The sequence below is a fragment of the Lotus japonicus genome, chromosome 4 (assembly GCF_012489685.1).
Source record: "Lotus japonicus ecotype B-129 chromosome 4, LjGifu_v1.2".
Lineage (NCBI taxonomy): Eukaryota > Viridiplantae > Streptophyta > Magnoliopsida > Fabales > Fabaceae > Lotus > Lotus japonicus.
In genome coordinates this window covers 10,276,483-10,293,366 of record NC_080044.1, presented here as the reverse complement: position 1 = coordinate 10,293,366, position 16,884 = coordinate 10,276,483, and the positions used below count along the sequence as shown (strand labels likewise).

At 43.1% G+C, this 16,884-nt stretch overlaps 1 non-coding gene across 1 annotated transcript; it reads left to right on the top strand.

The window, feature by feature from the left end:
* Positions 1-2,002: 2,002 nt before the first annotated feature.
* On the top strand, positions 2,003-2,066 carry LOC130716405 (small nucleolar RNA snoR101). Its single transcript, XR_009012019.1, has one exon. It is a non-coding gene; the product is annotated as a small nucleolar RNA snoR101 (small nucleolar RNA).
* The last annotated feature ends 14,818 nt before the right edge of the window (positions 2,067-16,884 follow it).

Here is a 16,884-nt window from a genome sequence, read left to right as displayed (position 1 = left end):
ACTTTACCTAAAATCATTTAAATAGTTGTTAAATATACGTGTGTTTCTCCGAGGATGGTAAAAGATGAGAAGATGAGGCACAGAAAAGGTTAGTAGAATTTTGATGTTGAAGAGCTTGTTAGAAAAATAAGATTCAAAGACAAAAAAGATTGGAGGTATAAATTTAGCTTGGTATTCGTAATGTAAATTTAAAAATTTGATTACTTTCAAAAAAAAAAATAATTGATCAAAGTGTCGTTGATTTTGAGCATTTTTTTTCTTCGGTGCCGTCCCGTATATCATTACGACACTAGCATCACCTACTTTGGATGGTTGTGCATTTTCGGCTGTAAGCACTTTTAATTTATTTCTTATTTTTCCTTCACTTTCTACCTTATTGCTATTGCGTTTACCTTAATTTTATATATGATCAATCCCTCTCATGTGCCAAAAAGTAAAAGCAGAAAAGTATGATGCTTTAATAGAAAAGATTTCTAAAATTAAGTCCAGCTTTTTGTTAAAAAATTAAGCTCCGTACACCTAAAAATATAGGATTTGAAACCATAATTTCATCTTGTAAATCAATAATGTATAGATGCATGGTATGTTTGGGAACCATCTTTAAAGTACTTTAACTTTCATAGGAATGCAGGATGCGGCTTTTCAAGAAGAAGAAAAAGTGAGAAAACGTGAAAGCTAGAAAATTGTCTGGGAACTTTTCATATGAATGTAACTTTAAACAACAATAAGGATAGGTGAACATAAAGTGATGGACATCCAATAAACATGCATTTGTGACGGTTTGTAACCCTGCAAACATTTGTATAACAATCTGTATGTATGAAGGATGTTGCTAATTTTCAGATGTTCAGGTATACTTAAAACAAAACATACACGTCCCTCATGATAGAGAATCCTTTGGTGGCGAGACTTGCAAGAATTTTAATCAATGAAAGTGAGAATGTTAGAAAGGGCCTCAAAGATCCGTTGCAGCTCATTAGTTCTAGATCTGTTGCAGTGCTGCAACTCTTTGGTCAAGTTGCGTCGACGTCCTTGTCTCTACCAGACACTGATGGCAACTCTTTTAGTAATCCCGGGAGAGCTAGGCTTGAGGGAGTGGTTCGTAATTCCCTTGGGGTTGGGTTGTTGGCTATTCTTACTTGCCGGGGGTAATAGCAATTTTGGAGGCGAAGCTGGTTACTGTCCTTCACCGTCTGCAACATTATTGAGATCTTGGGTTCCGACAGATTGTGTCGCATACAGACTCAACCTCGGTGCTTCATCTTCTCTAACAAAGTTGGTTAAGGTTCCACCAGTATGCGGCTATTATTGGTGCTATTTGTGGCCTTCTTAGGCAAAATTGGAAGGTTGTGTTGCGTCATACTCTTCGAGAGGGAAATGTAGTGGCTTGTTGGTTGGCTAAGCATGGGGTGCTCTCATAGGATGCTTGTGTTTTTTTATCACCCTCCTTTGGGGATGAGCTCATTTTTGTCAGCAGTCTCTAGGGGATCCTTCTTTCTTAGAGGCTAGTTTGCTTGTTGGCCGTTTTGTTTTTTCCTAACAAAAATATATTTTTCTCAATATATATTGTTTTTGGTCCAATCAGCAATTTTTTTTCTGAAGCCATATTATTTGATAAAAAATTGCGGGCCAAATCTTGATTCAGATTTCTGGCCCAAAAAGAAGATCCTGGGTCACCCATGTACACTATATTGTGTCACCCACATACTGTGTTGGGAAAGGTTAAACCTAGCCGCTACCCCTTGCGTGGGTTTCATTTTGGTGATGCTTTGGTTATCTTTTTTCCCCTAAAGCTTAGTGATAGCAGCACACAGTTGATTTTGCTTTCTTGACTGTGAAAGAACACTATAGAACTCTGTTCATAATTGTGAATTTGTTGCATCTGTAGGTTTTATGCATTAGATGTTACTTGCTGTCTGATTTTACTTTACAGTTTGCTTTTTGTGTAATGGTCATGGTCATGGTCTTAAAAAGTGCAAGTGCGAAGATAGAGCATGTGATGCTTTTACACTTGATCTCTGAACTTCAGGTAAGTTCTTATGTTGACAAGCTCATTAACTGATGCTTTTCTTCGCACTTAATTGTGAATTTGTTTTGCCGTATGTTGTGCTTCTGAGTCATCTAAACAAGTCCTGTGATTATGAAAGAGGCTAGTTAACAGTTCATGAAGATACTTAACATATTTCTTTTTCAATCAAATTTTTTAACTTCATTTTTTTTCTTAGTCTAAGTGGCAAATTTGGTACCGGGCGTGCCTTGTGATTGTTCTGTGAATTCATCTTAGGGACATAGCTGCAACTGACATGACACTGACGTGAGTAGCTCTATGAATTTATGCAATTATGAGTTACTAAGTTGTTAGATGTTAAAATTACGAGCTGAAATTGCTCAATGGTTGCAACTTCTCCATCTGCTAAATTGTTGATTAGTTGTATAGGTGTTAAGCCAAAATTACAAGCATTACAATTATCGACACCATGGTACAAAAAGTGGTTTTTCGACAGAAGGGGTTGGGCGAAGCCGGCAACTCAGCACACGATGTCCCTCAAGGACAAGTTAGTAAAAGCCATAACTCGACACACTCAGAAGATGAAGAAATCTCGATCACCTTAATGGAAGAGGCAGTTACCGAATAACAAGCGAGTACGAGCACGTGCATACACCCACGATGCCACGAATAGCAACGGTTGCCCACGACTCAGAACCATCCACGTGGCAATAGAGTCACGTGCGCGAAGACCATCGGCTAAACGTCGGGTATGGCGCCAAAATTCAAAACCCACGAAGCCATCGTGCATCCAAGGAAAACCGCCAAGAACATGGGCAGAAAGAACAATATAAATAAAGGAAGCAGCAGCAGAAGAAGGGGTTCCCAACTAAAAAACTCTGAAAATTCACTAAAAGCTCTAAACGTCCGCATCAATGAGACTTCGAGAGCAGAACGTGATGATGGAGGAGTATGTTGCAGAACCAACGCTTTAATTTCCTTGCATTGCAGTTTGTTAATTCCCAGTTCTTATGTGTAGCTTGTTTTGTCGAAATTTGCTTTCATGTTATCTTGGTTTGCTTAACTATTTTGTAATCGACTCATATTCAATAAAATCCAGTTTCGTTTGAAGTTGTTTATTGTTGTCGAAAACACATCCGTCCACACACTACACTTTGGCAAAACGTTTTCTCAAAAGGACCCTGAAATCTAAACTTCCTTTAGTCGAACTAAGAGGATATTTGTTTACCAAAAATCCGTGTAAACAAATTGGCACGCCCAGTGGGACCGTTTTTGTGAAAACTAAGTTTTACAGAAGCGTTTTGTGTGTTTTGTTTGCTGCATGCTATTTGGTATTTGCTACTTGCCTGGATTGTGATTTATATGCACCTGAGAAGTGGTAAGACTTTGAGTATGACAAGCAACCGAGGAAGAACCTCCCCTCAAGGATCTAACGTGGGTAATCAGAGTAGTCCCGGGGGAAGTAGTGGTAATAATAATGAAGAAGTGTCTACTGGAATGGGGCATGGCACCAGTATGCCAACCCAGAACGTGGCAATTTCTGCAGTTGCAGAAATGCCTGTATCTACATCAGTACAGGCACAAATTGTTCCAACGATTACGAGGGACATGCCTTATGGTATGCCTACATCTATGATGCAAGGCATACAAGGCACGTATTCGACGTTCCCTGAAAATGTTCCCCATTCAGCATTCCCCCTTTTGGGGCAAATGGAACAATGTTAAACTTGGGAAGTCGAGTTAGTCCCCCTATTCCTGGATCTAGTTCACAAATTTATTTATCTACAGGTATGAATAATGGTTCACTTCAAGCCATTAGGCAACAAGTAGATGATAGTAACCATGAAATGGTTAACATGCTATCTCGACAGATAGGTGAGCTAATCAACCCTGTGCTCCAAAATAATAATGCCAATAATCAGCATTTGGCACGACAGATGGATCGTTTGGCGACAGCCCTGGGGGCACCAGTCGAGGTCCAACCGGCACCAGGGATTAACCAAATCCCGTTGCCTAACCATGTCCCTGCCCCGGTGCGCTATCAAGCGCCGCAACCCCAAGAGATGAGGGCAAACCCTTTGTACGAGGCAGTGCAGCCACCATTGCAAAATGTGTATATGGTAAACAGGGAAAAACACGCTGATGGTGTGCTAGAAAGAATTCGACACCAGAACGCTGGGGGGCAACAAAATGTTGCTGCCGTGGTGGAGCAATTGTTGAACCAACATGGTTTCAACGTGGGTTTCGCGAATAGACCCCATTTTGTGTCAGCCTTTACAGAGGAGGTTCTCGAATCAGAACTTCCTCGAGGCTGGAAGGTCCCCAAATTCACTAAGTTCTCAGGGGATTCAGGAGAGTCCACGGTAGAACACATAGCCAGGTACCAAATCGAAGCAGGAGACTTAGCCATCAATGAAAATTTAAAAATGAAGTACTTCCCGAGTTCTTTAACCAAAAATGCCTTTACCTGGTTCACCACCCTCGCTCCTAGGTCAGTCCATACATGGGCCCAGTTGGAAAGAATTTTCCATGAACAGTTCTTTAGGGGAGAGTGCAAAGTAAGTTTGAAGGACCTGGCTAGTGTCAAAAGAAAGCCAGCAGAGTCTATTGATGATTACCTAAACAGGTTTAGGATGCTTAAATCTCGATGCTTCACCCATGTTCCTGAACACGAGCTAGTTGTCTTAGCCGCTGGTGGTCTAGAGTATTCTATTAGAAAGAAGATCGACACTCAGTATATTCGAGATATGTCTTTGCTCGCAGATAGAGTGAGGCACATCGAATTGTTAAAGGCCGAAAAGTCAGAGGAAAGGGCCAAGACTACTAAGTGGCCAAAGAAGGAGAAGGTAGCGTACATAGATGCGGATTCAGTAGGTCAGAGTCCATGTGTCTATTGAGAAGTCCCTGCGGACGTTGATTTGAATGACGTCAATCTGGCTGAACTTCAGCCAGGGGATCCTTATGTGTGTAAAGCATTGAAACCACGTGAAAACAAACTTGGGGAGGAAAACCCCAAGAACACGATTCCTGCTGTAAAAACTTATACTTTTGATGTGGCCAAATGTGATGCAATCTATGATATACTTGTGTCTGATGGTTTGCTTGTGGTCCCCAAAGACCAAAAACTTCCCTCTCCTGAACAAAGGAAAGGGAAGAAATATTGCAAATATCATAACTTTTTTGGTCATTGGACCTCACAATGTGTTCGTTTCAGGGACCTCGTGCAGGGGGCATTGGACTCAGGAAGGCTCAAGTATGACGAAAAAGCCAAAAGTCAAATGAAGATTAACTCCGACCCACTGCAGGTAGCTGAAGCCAACTACGTGGAACCTTTCTACATTGGCATGGTTGACATTTCCGAGAAGCTGAATCTGGGCCTGACACTCGAGGAGGCAAAGGAGGAAAACACGGCTGTCGAAGAACCAGACGTCGTGAAAGAAGTGAACTTGGAAGAGGTTTACCCCAAGGCTGGAGAAACCCTTGTCGAGTTTCTATCCCGCAGCAAAGATGGCGAGAAAGAAGTTATGCTGTGCCCTCGATGCAGCGCTGTTTTCGACAAATCCGCAGCCAAGGCCTATCAAGATTCAGAAATGAAAAGGCATTATCAGAGGAAGGCTCCTGTATCCAGGAGACTGAAGTACCCTCACGAGGAGTAGGTCGAAAGAGACCAGGAACTCGATGGCCATAAAGGCCAGAAAACAAGCAGTAAAGACAAAACTTACCTCCCCAATGCTGGATTGCCAAGAAACCAATGGTTCAGGCCAACGCCTCCAAGGCCAAAACCATACCCTAAGTGGCAGAAAATCGACTTAGGCCAGGGATCCTCTTACATCAACAATTCCCGTGTGTCACGAAGCTACTCCTATGGCTCTGAGAACTACTATGCTCCTGAACAGATGACCAGGACTCAGTTCAGGCGTTTTTTGAGGAAAAGGAAAGCTGAGAGGGAAAGAGGTGGCAAGTTCCGCTCATTATGGGACATAAAGCCAGAAGACAACTCTCGCAATGAACCTAGTGTGACGTCGATTATCAACCAGCTGGATCACGCCATCAAACAGGGAACAACCATACCACCAAATCCAGCTAAGGAAAAAGGGAAGGATGTCGTCGAGGATGAGGATGAAGACATGCTCGAAGATTTCGACGACAGTGAGGGAGAAGAGCTCAACATCATCTGCATCGTGTCCATCCTACCTGCAGAATTCGATAGAATCTCAGAGGTCACTGAAAGCGAGGAAGACTACTATGTCGACGACGAACCAGATGACAATCCTTTGTGTTATTATGTGATGCAGAGAGGATCCGTCGAAGATGAAAGAGTTATCTTCCAAAGGCCAACCGAGCAAATGAAGAGCCATTTGAAACCGCTATTTGTTTGGGCCAGAGTCGAGGAGAAGGGTGTTAACAAAGTCCTTGTCGACGGGGGAGCTGCAATTAACCTCATGTCCGGATTTATGCTCAAGAAGTTAGGAAAAACTGAAGCGGATCTAATCTCACATGACATGGTGCTTTCCGATTATGAAGGAAAGACAGGTTCTTCCCTAGGGGCAATCATGTTGAACATAACCGTAGGAACAGTAGCCCGTTCCACATTGTTCATTGTGGTCCCTTCAAAGGCCAATTACAATTTGCTGCTGGGAAGAGAATGGATTCATGGCGTGGGGGCAGTGCCTTCGACCTTACACCAACGTATATCCATTTGGAAAGCTGATGGAGTTGTCGAAAATGTACAAGCAGATCAAAGCTACTATTTAGCAGAAACAAGTTACGTTGGTAAGAAGAATTTTGAGAAGAATTTAGCCACAATTGCTCCTTTAGACACAGTGGCTAGCCAATACTTCAACCCCTACTCAGAGTATTCAGTAACGTTGGATCTCATCCGAGGCCTAAACCTCAATGAAGCATGTAAACCTGATGCCATGAGCGGATGGCACAGTGATGAAGAGAAAGATGCCACTGATGGGTGGCAAGCCAATGATAAAGATGATTAATTCGAGCATGGCTCGAATTTCGGCTTACGCAGCCGAAAACAAAATAAGAACGACCCTGGAGGCCGAGAGGATGGCCAAAGAAATGGCTATAGACGAAGCTAATGTCTCAATCCTGCCTGTCGAATTGACACCTCAGGAGGAGGCAACAATAAATAAGGATGACACGTGCATAGAAATAAACGAGCAGAGTGCTGAGGAATGCGGATTCGAGGACCTTTGCAATCTGAGGCTAGATTGCATCTATGATGACGGCCCATTAGGCTTCGAGAAGCCAGTGGTCGAATTTTCCAAGAAAATGGAAGCGCAAGACCCTTTAGAAGAAGTAGACCTGGGTGATGGCTTAGAAAAGAGGCCAACGTATATTAGTGCTCTCATTGACCCGGAGCTAAAAGACAGGATGGTGAAATTACTCAAGGAATTCAAAGACTGTTTCGCTTGGGATTACGATGAAATGCCTGGCCTCAGTCGAGAAGTGGTGGAATTGAAGTTACCCATCAAAGAAAACAAGAAACCAGTCAAGCAACTGCCCAGGAGGTTCCATCCAGATGTGTTGGTGAAAATCAAGGAAGAAATCGAAAGACTCCTCAGGTGTAAATTTATCAGAACAGCTCGATATGTGGACTGGTTAGCCAACGTGGTTCCAGTAATCAAGAAGAATGGAAAGATGAGAGTTTGCATAGATTTCCGAGATCTTAACGCTGCCACTCCAAAAGACGAGTATCACATGCCTATTGCTGAGATGATGGTGGATTCAGCTGCTGGTCATGAATACTTAAGCTTGTTGGATGGTTACTCAGGCTACAACCAAATCTTCATAGCAGAAGAGGACGTGTCGAAAACAGCTTTTCGATGTCCCGGTGCCTTGGGGACGTACGAGTGGGTGGTCATGCCATTTGGGTTGAAAAACGCTGGCGCGACCTACCAAAGGGTAATGAATACCATTTTTCATGATTTTATAGAAACCTTCATGCAGGTTTATATTGATGACATTGTGGTGAAATCCCCATCAAGGGATGACCATTTGTTGCATCTAAGGAAATCCTTTGAGAGGATGAGAAAATATGGCTTGAAGATGAATCCCCTTAAATGTGCCTTTGGTGTTATTGCAGGTGATTTTTTGGGTTTTGTGGTGCATAAAAAGGGTATCGAGATCAACAAAAACAAAGCTAAAGCCATTCTCGACACTAGTCCATCAACTAGCAAGAAACAACTGCAATCACTATTGGGAAAGATTAACTTCCTAAGGAGATTCATTGCTAACCTCAGTGAGAAGACCAAGTCATTTTCCCCACTTCTTCGACTTAAAAAAGAAGATGCGTTCCGCTGGGAAGCAGAGCATCAAAAAGCGTTCGATGAACTCAGAGTGTACTTGTCTAGCCCACCTATAATGGCACCACCTATAAGAGGAAAGCCAATGAAGCTGTACATCTCTGCCACGGATGGAACCATCGGAAGCATGCTGGCTCAAGAAGATGAAGATAGCAAAGAAAGAGCCATATTTTACTTAAGCAGGGTGTTAAATGATGCAGAGACTCGATACACCATGATCGAGAAATTGTGTTTATGCTTGTACTTCTCTTGTGTAAAGCTGAAATATTATATAAAGCCAATCGATGTAATGGTTTTTTCTCATTATGATATAATAAAGCACATGTTATCCAAACCTATCTTGCATAGTCGAATTGGTAAATGGGCTTTAGCCCTAACCGAGTATTCACTAACTTATGCCCCACTAAAGGCAGTTAAGGGACAAGCAATTGCTGACTTCCTGGCAGACCATACTTTGCCTCAAGAAGTCATAACTTACGTAGGCATCCAACCTTGGAAGCTATTTTTCGATGGTTCTAGCCATAAGAATGGCACTGGGATCGGGATGTTCATCGTATCCCCAAGGGGCATCCCCACGAAATTCAAGTTTAGGATTAAGAGTAACTGCTCAAACAATGAGGCTGAGTATGAGGCATTAACATCAGGCCTCGAGATCTTGATAGCCCTCGGGGCAAAGAATGTCGTCGTAAAAGGGGACTCTGAGTTGGTAATAAAGCAACTTACCAAGGAATACAAGTGCATTAGTGAAAATCTAGCTAGGTATTACACGAAAGCTAGTAATTTGTTGGCCAAGTTCAACGAAGTTAGGCTAGGTCACGTTGCCAGAGTGGACAATCAAGAAGCCAATGAATTGGCACAAATCGCATCAGGATATATGGTCGATAAATGTAGGTTAAAAGAGCTTATCGAGGTCAAAGAAAAATTGAACCCCTCTAACCTCGACATCCTGGTCATTGACAATATGGCACCTAATGATTGGAGAAAGTCAATTGTCGATTACTTGCAAAATCCTGTGGGTACTACAGATAGAAAGACAAAATACAGGGCAATGAGCTATGTCATCATGGGAAACGAGCTATTCAAGAAAAACGTCGACGGAACACTACTGAAGTGTTTAAGTGAAGACGACGCGTTCATAGCGATCTCGGCCGTTCACGACGGGCTATGTGGTGCCCACCAGGCAGGGATCAAGATGAAGTGGATCCTATTTCGACAAGGGATGTATTGGCCTACTATTATGAAAGATTGTATGGAGTATGCCAAGAGGTGCCAAGATTGTCAGAGACACGCGGGGATACAACATGTGCCAGCAAGTGAACTACACTCGATCATTAAGCCTTGGCCATTCAGGGGTTGGGCTTTAGACCTAATTGGTGAAATTAACCCATGTTCTTCTAGGCAGCATAAGTACATCATAGTGGCTATAGATTACTTTACCAAGTGGGTAGAGGCAATTCCTCTACAAAATGTGACCCAGGACACGGTGATCGAGTTCATTCAGAATCACATAGTGTACCGCTTTGGGCTACCTGAGTCACTTACTACAGACCAAGGCACAGTGTTTGTAGGCCAAAAGGTAGCATCATTCGCAGAATCTTGGGGTATAAAACTCCTAACCTCGACCCCCTATTATGCTCAAGCGAATGGTCAAGTCGAAGCGGCCAACAAAACGTTGATCTCCTTGATTAAAAAACATGTTGGTCGAAAACCTAAAAACTGGCATCAAACGTTAGGCCAAGTGCTTTGGGCTTACAGGAATTCACCTAAGGAATCTACCGGAGCAACGCCTTTTCGACTAGCATATGGTCAAGAAGCGGTACTACCGGTAGAAGTATATTTACAGTCATGCAGAATTCAAAGGCAAGAGGAAATTCCAAGTGAAGATTATTGGAGTATGATGCTTGACGAGCTAGTCAATCTCGACGAAGAAAGAATATTGGTGTTGGATACCTTAACCAGGCAAAAGGATCGCATTGCTAAAGCTTATAACAAAAAGGTTAGAGCTAAATCTTTTATGCTTGGTGATTACGTATGGAAGGTCGTCTTACCAATTGATAAAAAAGATAAACGTTACGGAAAATGGTCCCCAAACTGGGAAGGCCCTTTTTCAGTCGAGAAAGTACTTTTAAACAACGCTTATTCGATTAAGGAATTAGGAGGTAATCGACAAATAACGATAAATGGCAAATATTTAAAAACATATAAGCCAACATTGCATGAGATAAACATCGAATAAAGAAGTAAAAGAGAATCAATTGCCAAATGCGAATGTTTTATTGAATAGAATAGAGCATTACAACTATGGCAAAGAAATTTTAAAAAGGAGGGTTGGCCCTACAACTATTGTATCTGGCCCTAAGAGGCTCCATGCGCCTCAAGACATCTTCTTGTTGGGATTCCAGTCGCGATTTCTCCTGTCGAATATCCAGCTCTTCACGGGCAGTAGAAGAAAGCTTGTCCACCAAGGGTTTCAGAGCTCCCACATTCCCCTCGAGGTTCGCCTGGCTAAGAGCAGCCTTCAACTCTTCATACTCCTCCATCTTCTCATCAATCTGGTGTTCGGCAAAGAACACTCGAGCAGTAAGCTCTCGGTGTTCTTCATATAGAGGTACAGCTTCGTGCAAGAGGCCCAAGAACTCCTGAAGAGGAATTCTTACCGAGGCAATAATATTCCTCGAAAGAAGTTGGTTAATGAGCCCCGTAAGCTCTTCAGCCAAAGGGAGGAAAGAGTGCAACTCCCGGAATAAGTCTTGATCAAAAGCCAAGTTCCGGATCTGGTTAAGAACACGACGGCTAGCCATGGCTGAAGGGAGTTATGAAAGCAGGAAAAGAATTCTGGAAAAGAAACAAGGGAGAGTTTGGAGAAGTTACTGAAAAGGAGTAACCAAAAACGCTCCATTTATAGGGTAACAACCAAGGAATGCATTAATTAGTGGCAATCAGTTGCCAACTCTTCATCTTACGGTTATAGGCCATGCAGATTACCACCACCATCGTGAATAGCTTTGGCTTTTAATGAACAAAGACTTGCATTGAATCAAGAAAACGTGGTATAAGATTGCAATAAATTGGTTCATTCCCCAGAAACAAAGCGACGACTGTGTGAGGGGGTGCAAGGAAGTTTGAGCGATGCAACAATAAATGAATAGCCGTCAAAATAAATGCGTAGTGGAAACTGAAAAGACTTGGCAAATTAAACGTCAAATTATATGGCTTAGGTGCCAAAACCATTGTCGAAATATTACACGCAATTGGCATCGAAAGCCATGGTTAGAATTGTGCCATCATTACATATTAATAAAGAAAAAAGTCCTACAGCAGGGTCTTAAAAGAGTTCAAACAATCAGCAAAGGTGGCAATCTTGGCATCGAGACCCTTCTTCACAGCCTGATCAATCTCCAATTCCTTGACAACCTCTTTTGTCGAGATGATCAGAGCCTTGGAGTCTTTAGTAAGCACGTCCAATTGATCCTTCACAGCAGGGCCTTCCTCGACCAAATCAACTCGCTTTTTCTCCAGTTTGGTAATCTCTCGATGCAGCTCTTCAAGTTTGATGTCGACTTCAGAGATTTCATCTGCGATCAAAACCTTCCTAGCAGTGAACTTCTTGAAGTCCTCTTTCATTGCTGCAACTTGAGCTTTACCAGCAGAGACTTTTGCTTCCTTAAAGCTGACAGCTTGACCAACGTCCTTGATTTGATGAAAGGTGGCCGAAGCATCCACTAAAAAAGATTGAAGGTTAGCCAAAGCAGCAGCCTGTTGAGAATCGAGTTTTTGGCCAAGAAGAAAGACAAGCAATTCCTTAGCAGCATGGCTTGCTTGAGGATCAGCTTGGATCTGGTCGAGAAACCCATTGGCGAAGACAATAGCCTTCAGCCGACCCATACTCTCCTCGATCTGCTGAGAATTGGCTACCCCACTTGATTGAGCAGTCTCAGCAGTAGCATCAGCTTGACGGGGTGGAGAGTCCCATTCCAAGGTGCCATCGAGGAAGCTATCTAAAGCTGCCAGCGGGTCCTCCTCAAATAAAGTGTCGAGCTTTTCACTAGACACATGAGATGAAGAGCCACCCTTGTTATGAGGCGAATGTTGCACAGTGGCAGTCGATTTTGGAGGAGGCATAGGGCTGTCATCCTTGCCTGGAAGGGGCTCTGTTTTGCGGATGGGAGAAGTTGTACCCTGAGTCTCCTGCAAGAAAAACCTCTTTTATGCCCTTTCGATAAAGTAAAACGCATATTAAAGGAGTCAACAAAACATGAAAAGTATAAAGATACCTGGCAAGCAGAGTCTTTGGAAGGGCTCGAGTTGGTGGAGCTTCTGGAACGGCGAGGAGACTTATTACAAGATTTGCTCCTGACCTTCCTCCTTCCCTCAGATGTGGAGGTCTTCTTAGCTGAGGATGCGGCCTTGGGAGGTTTCTCGACACCTTCAGTTTTGGATTTTGCAGGAATGGGAACTGGAGAATTCTCACGGGATGGAGGATTGGAGGTAGAGTGCTCATGAACATCAGTCTAAAGGAAACAAAACAAACAAGAGATGACTCAGATTAGGAAACCACGGGTTAAAAATATCACAAGGTACCCTCGAGAATGGAGAACATACCTGAATGGCGGCGCCGCCACCACCCTCTTTGTCAGCGACTTCTGTTTGAGCATCAGATGCCAACTTAGAAGCCCCACTAGGGGTGGAAACACCAACCCCCTTGGCCCTCTTCTGACTGGCCGAAGCAACAGGCTTAGGTTTCCGTTTCCGGCTCTGTCGAAAAATACGTCAGCCCATAATCCAAGGAAATCGAAAAGGAAAAGGTAAAAGCATGAGGAAAGTACCTTGAGCTTGTCAGCAAGACTGACATCATCATCCTCATCATCATCATCATCATCCTCAATCACGACCGGCTGGTCCTTGGAGGAATGAGCCACTGGGGAAATAACTTGAGGAGCTGGTCGAATAATGACTTCAGCTGTAAACAAAAGAAAAATTAAGAAGTAAAACAGGAAAACCAAGGCCAAGTCGAAGTATTACCTTGACCAATACGCATGTTCAGCGATATGTGGTTGAAGATTTCGACGGGCACATGATACGGAAAGTTCCATAGGTGGTACTTAGTCCAAGTCACTCGCTTTCGAGGAGGTAGAGCTTGATTGGCCAATACATTTATGTTTATATGGTCAACCCATTTAGGCAAGACCGGTGGAAAAGCCAATGCAAACTTACTCGTAGGCAAAGACGGGAACCTAAAGCCAGTTTTTCGAATAACAAAAGATAGACCTTCCTCACCAGGAGGAACCACTAACTTGGATTTCTTGGCTTTAAGTTCCCATTTTTGCCTTAATACTTGAGCTGCTTGCGCAACTGTATCTCGAAGGCGAAGAGTTGGGTAATATACCACACCAAAGAACTCTTGAAAAGATCGAATTTCTGCCAGGTGCATACCTTTGGTCTTCTTCGGATCCTGCTTCTGCAAAAGAAAAGCATCTGTCATGCATTGCAGACAATCGACGAGGGGCTTCGAAATTTGAGCCCAATACTCAGACCACCAGGCTTTGAAAGCATTAGTGGCATAATATGAAGGAGCGTAAGTGAAGGGGCTCAGGTTGAGGAGTTTCTTGTTATAAAATTGAACAGTCTTGTCGAAAACAGAAACCCTCTTAATAGTTCCGGGGTACAGGACTAGACTCTTGTCAAATAGAGTGTTGGGTAGAACTTGGCTAAGCCCAAACTGTCGAGAAACCAATTGAGGGTTGTAGCCACATAGAGTGTAGTCACTGCTAGCAAAGCCCACAGTTAAAACCCTAGGAGATAAGAGGGTCCTCCAAAGTGTGATGTGGTGCTCCTTGGGCAACGCAGAATCAGAGGCATTAGGATAAGAATTCCTCAGCCAGAAAGGGCCACGAATAGCCTTGCTGTAAGGAGAGAAACTGGAACGGTAGTGTTTCAGCTCGAGAAACATGGTAAAGTACTTCCTGAAGTCCGCTTCGAAACTCGACACATCATAAGCAGGGGTCAGGGTCTCGAGCCTATGGGCATCAATCCTGGTGTTAGAAGCAGTTAGAGGATTATCTTGTACCGGCAGAAGAGATTCGAAGACTGCATTCAACCAAAGTTGAAACAGCCAAAGTGGTCCAGCCGCATTCAGAGAGACGGTCTTGGTGTTCCGGATATCCTCGACAGCTTCATTCAGCATTTGATACAGGTTGCCAAGGACGAGCCTAGCCATAGCAAGTTGTCGACCCTCGTGAAGCAGATTGGCTAAAGGCAAAAGCTTGGCGGGTATGCGCAAAGATTTGGTGCAAAAGACATAAGCAGACAGCCAATACAGCAAGAAAGCGACATGTTCAGCATCAGACACCTCACCACTCTCGACATAATGGTCCTTAATGAATCGACTAAACGAAATGTTGTCAGTAGGAATCGAGATGGGTTTAACAGGAGCAGGTGCAGAATGATAATCATCACCAATGGGCCACAATCCGGTGATAGCAGCAACATCCAAAAGGGTGGGGGTGATCATACCAAAGGGAACATGAAGGCAATTAGTGGACCTCTCCCAGAAATAAAGTGCACTCAACAGCATAGCAGGGTTATACGAGATTGGAGATCTCGACAACTGAATCAAGTCGAAAATCCCTACATCCTTCCAGTGTTGTTTCTTATCTCCCTCAACCCTATCTAACCATTTCAGGTAGGCCTTGTCGTTAGCAGAAGGGTTAGGAGGGGCCGAACGAAAGGCTCGTTTCGGGTCAGAAAGAAATGGCATACGGTAAGAGGGTTGAAATGCCAAAATGAGCTCCTCTCCCCTAACGCTAGGGTGAAATGATTCATGTTCTACAGGGAGACTATTGGGCCTATCATGCTTCACTACTTTCAAAGGGCCTAAAATGGCGCGTAAAGTACCATTAACAGAGAAAGGAATGAGTACCTGGGATTTCCAGATAGCTCTCTTCTCTGCTTCGTTGGGAGGTTCTGGGATTGGCACGCGTTTGGACTCATCCAGCTTAAGCTCGGTGGCCAACGGAATGGTTTGCTCAGGATTGGAAGCCATTGAAAGACGCAGCAAGTATTTCAGAGAAGACGGAAGAAGATGAAGTGATGAAGTCTGGAAGAAGAAGTTGCAGGTTGGATGAAAGAGTAAAGCTTGAACAAGGAATACCAAGAGGGTATTTATAAACGGAAGGGGAAACGGAACCCAAGCCGCATTGAGCAGCAATTTATAAAAACTTTGGGTTCCAAGCGATTATTTTATTAATTAATTCATGTCACCTTTCAGCTTTTTGGCATAGGTGAAATCATGGCCCTAAAAAGGCTATAACTGTCAGCTAGTGGAGAAGTCACCAGACGTTATGGCTGCCGATTGGACTTGAAGATCGAATGGTCGAGAGCACAAAGCATTTGAATCGTTGGAATTGAACGGCTGCGATAAGAAAAAATGCTTGGTGTCTTTGAGCTAAAGCAGTCGACAACCAACATTTTTGGGGGGCAACTGTTAAGCCAAAATTACAAGCATTACAATTATCGACACCATGGTACAAAAAGTGGTTTCTCGACAGAAGGGGTTGGGCGAAGCCGGCAACTCAGCACACGATGTCCCTCAAGGACAAGTTAGTAAAAGCCATAACTCGACACACTCAGAAGATGAAGAAATCTCGATCACCTTAATGGAAGAGGCAGTTACCGAATAACAAGTGAGTACGAGCACGTGCATACACCCACGATGCCACGAATAGCAACGGTTGCCCACGACTCAGAACCATCCACGTGGCAATAGAGTCACGTGCGCGAAGACCATCGGCTAAACGTGGGGTATGGCGCCAAAATTCAAAACCCACGAAGCCATCGTGCATCCAAGGAAAACCGCCAAGAACATGGGCAGAAAGAACAATATAAATAAAGGAAGCAGCAGCAGAAGAAGAGGTTCCCAACTAAAAAACTCTGAAAATTCACTAAAAGCTCTAAACGTCCGCATCAATGAGACTTCGAGAGCAGAACGTGATGATGGAGGAGTATGTTGCAGAACCAACGCTTTAATTTCCTTGCATTGCAGTTTGTTAATTCCCAGTTCTTATGTGTAGCTTGTTTTGTCGAAATTTGCTTTCATGTTATCTTGGTTTGCTTAACTATTTTGTAATCGACTCATATTCAATAAAATCCAGTTTCGTTTGAAGTTGTTTATTGTTGTCGAAAACACATCCGTCCACACACTACACTTTGGCAAAACGTTTTCTCAAAAGGACCCTGAAATCTAAACTTCCTTTAGTCGAACTAAGAGGATATTTGTTTACCAAAAATCCGTGTAAACAATAGGTTAAGTTGCAAGTTGTACAGAGTTTGCTAATAATGGTTGGAAGTTGCAATTGTCTTGGATATTCAAATAGAATATTTAAAATTTTCGGCTTTATAGTGGGTGAAGGAAAGTTACAAACCAAGCTCTTCTCAAATTAAGACGGCATATAACAATGAAATTTACCTATATTATACAAATTGAACTGATTTTAACTATTCTCTGTGACTATCATAGACTAATAATACGTTTACAGTTTTCACTTTCAACCTTTATCA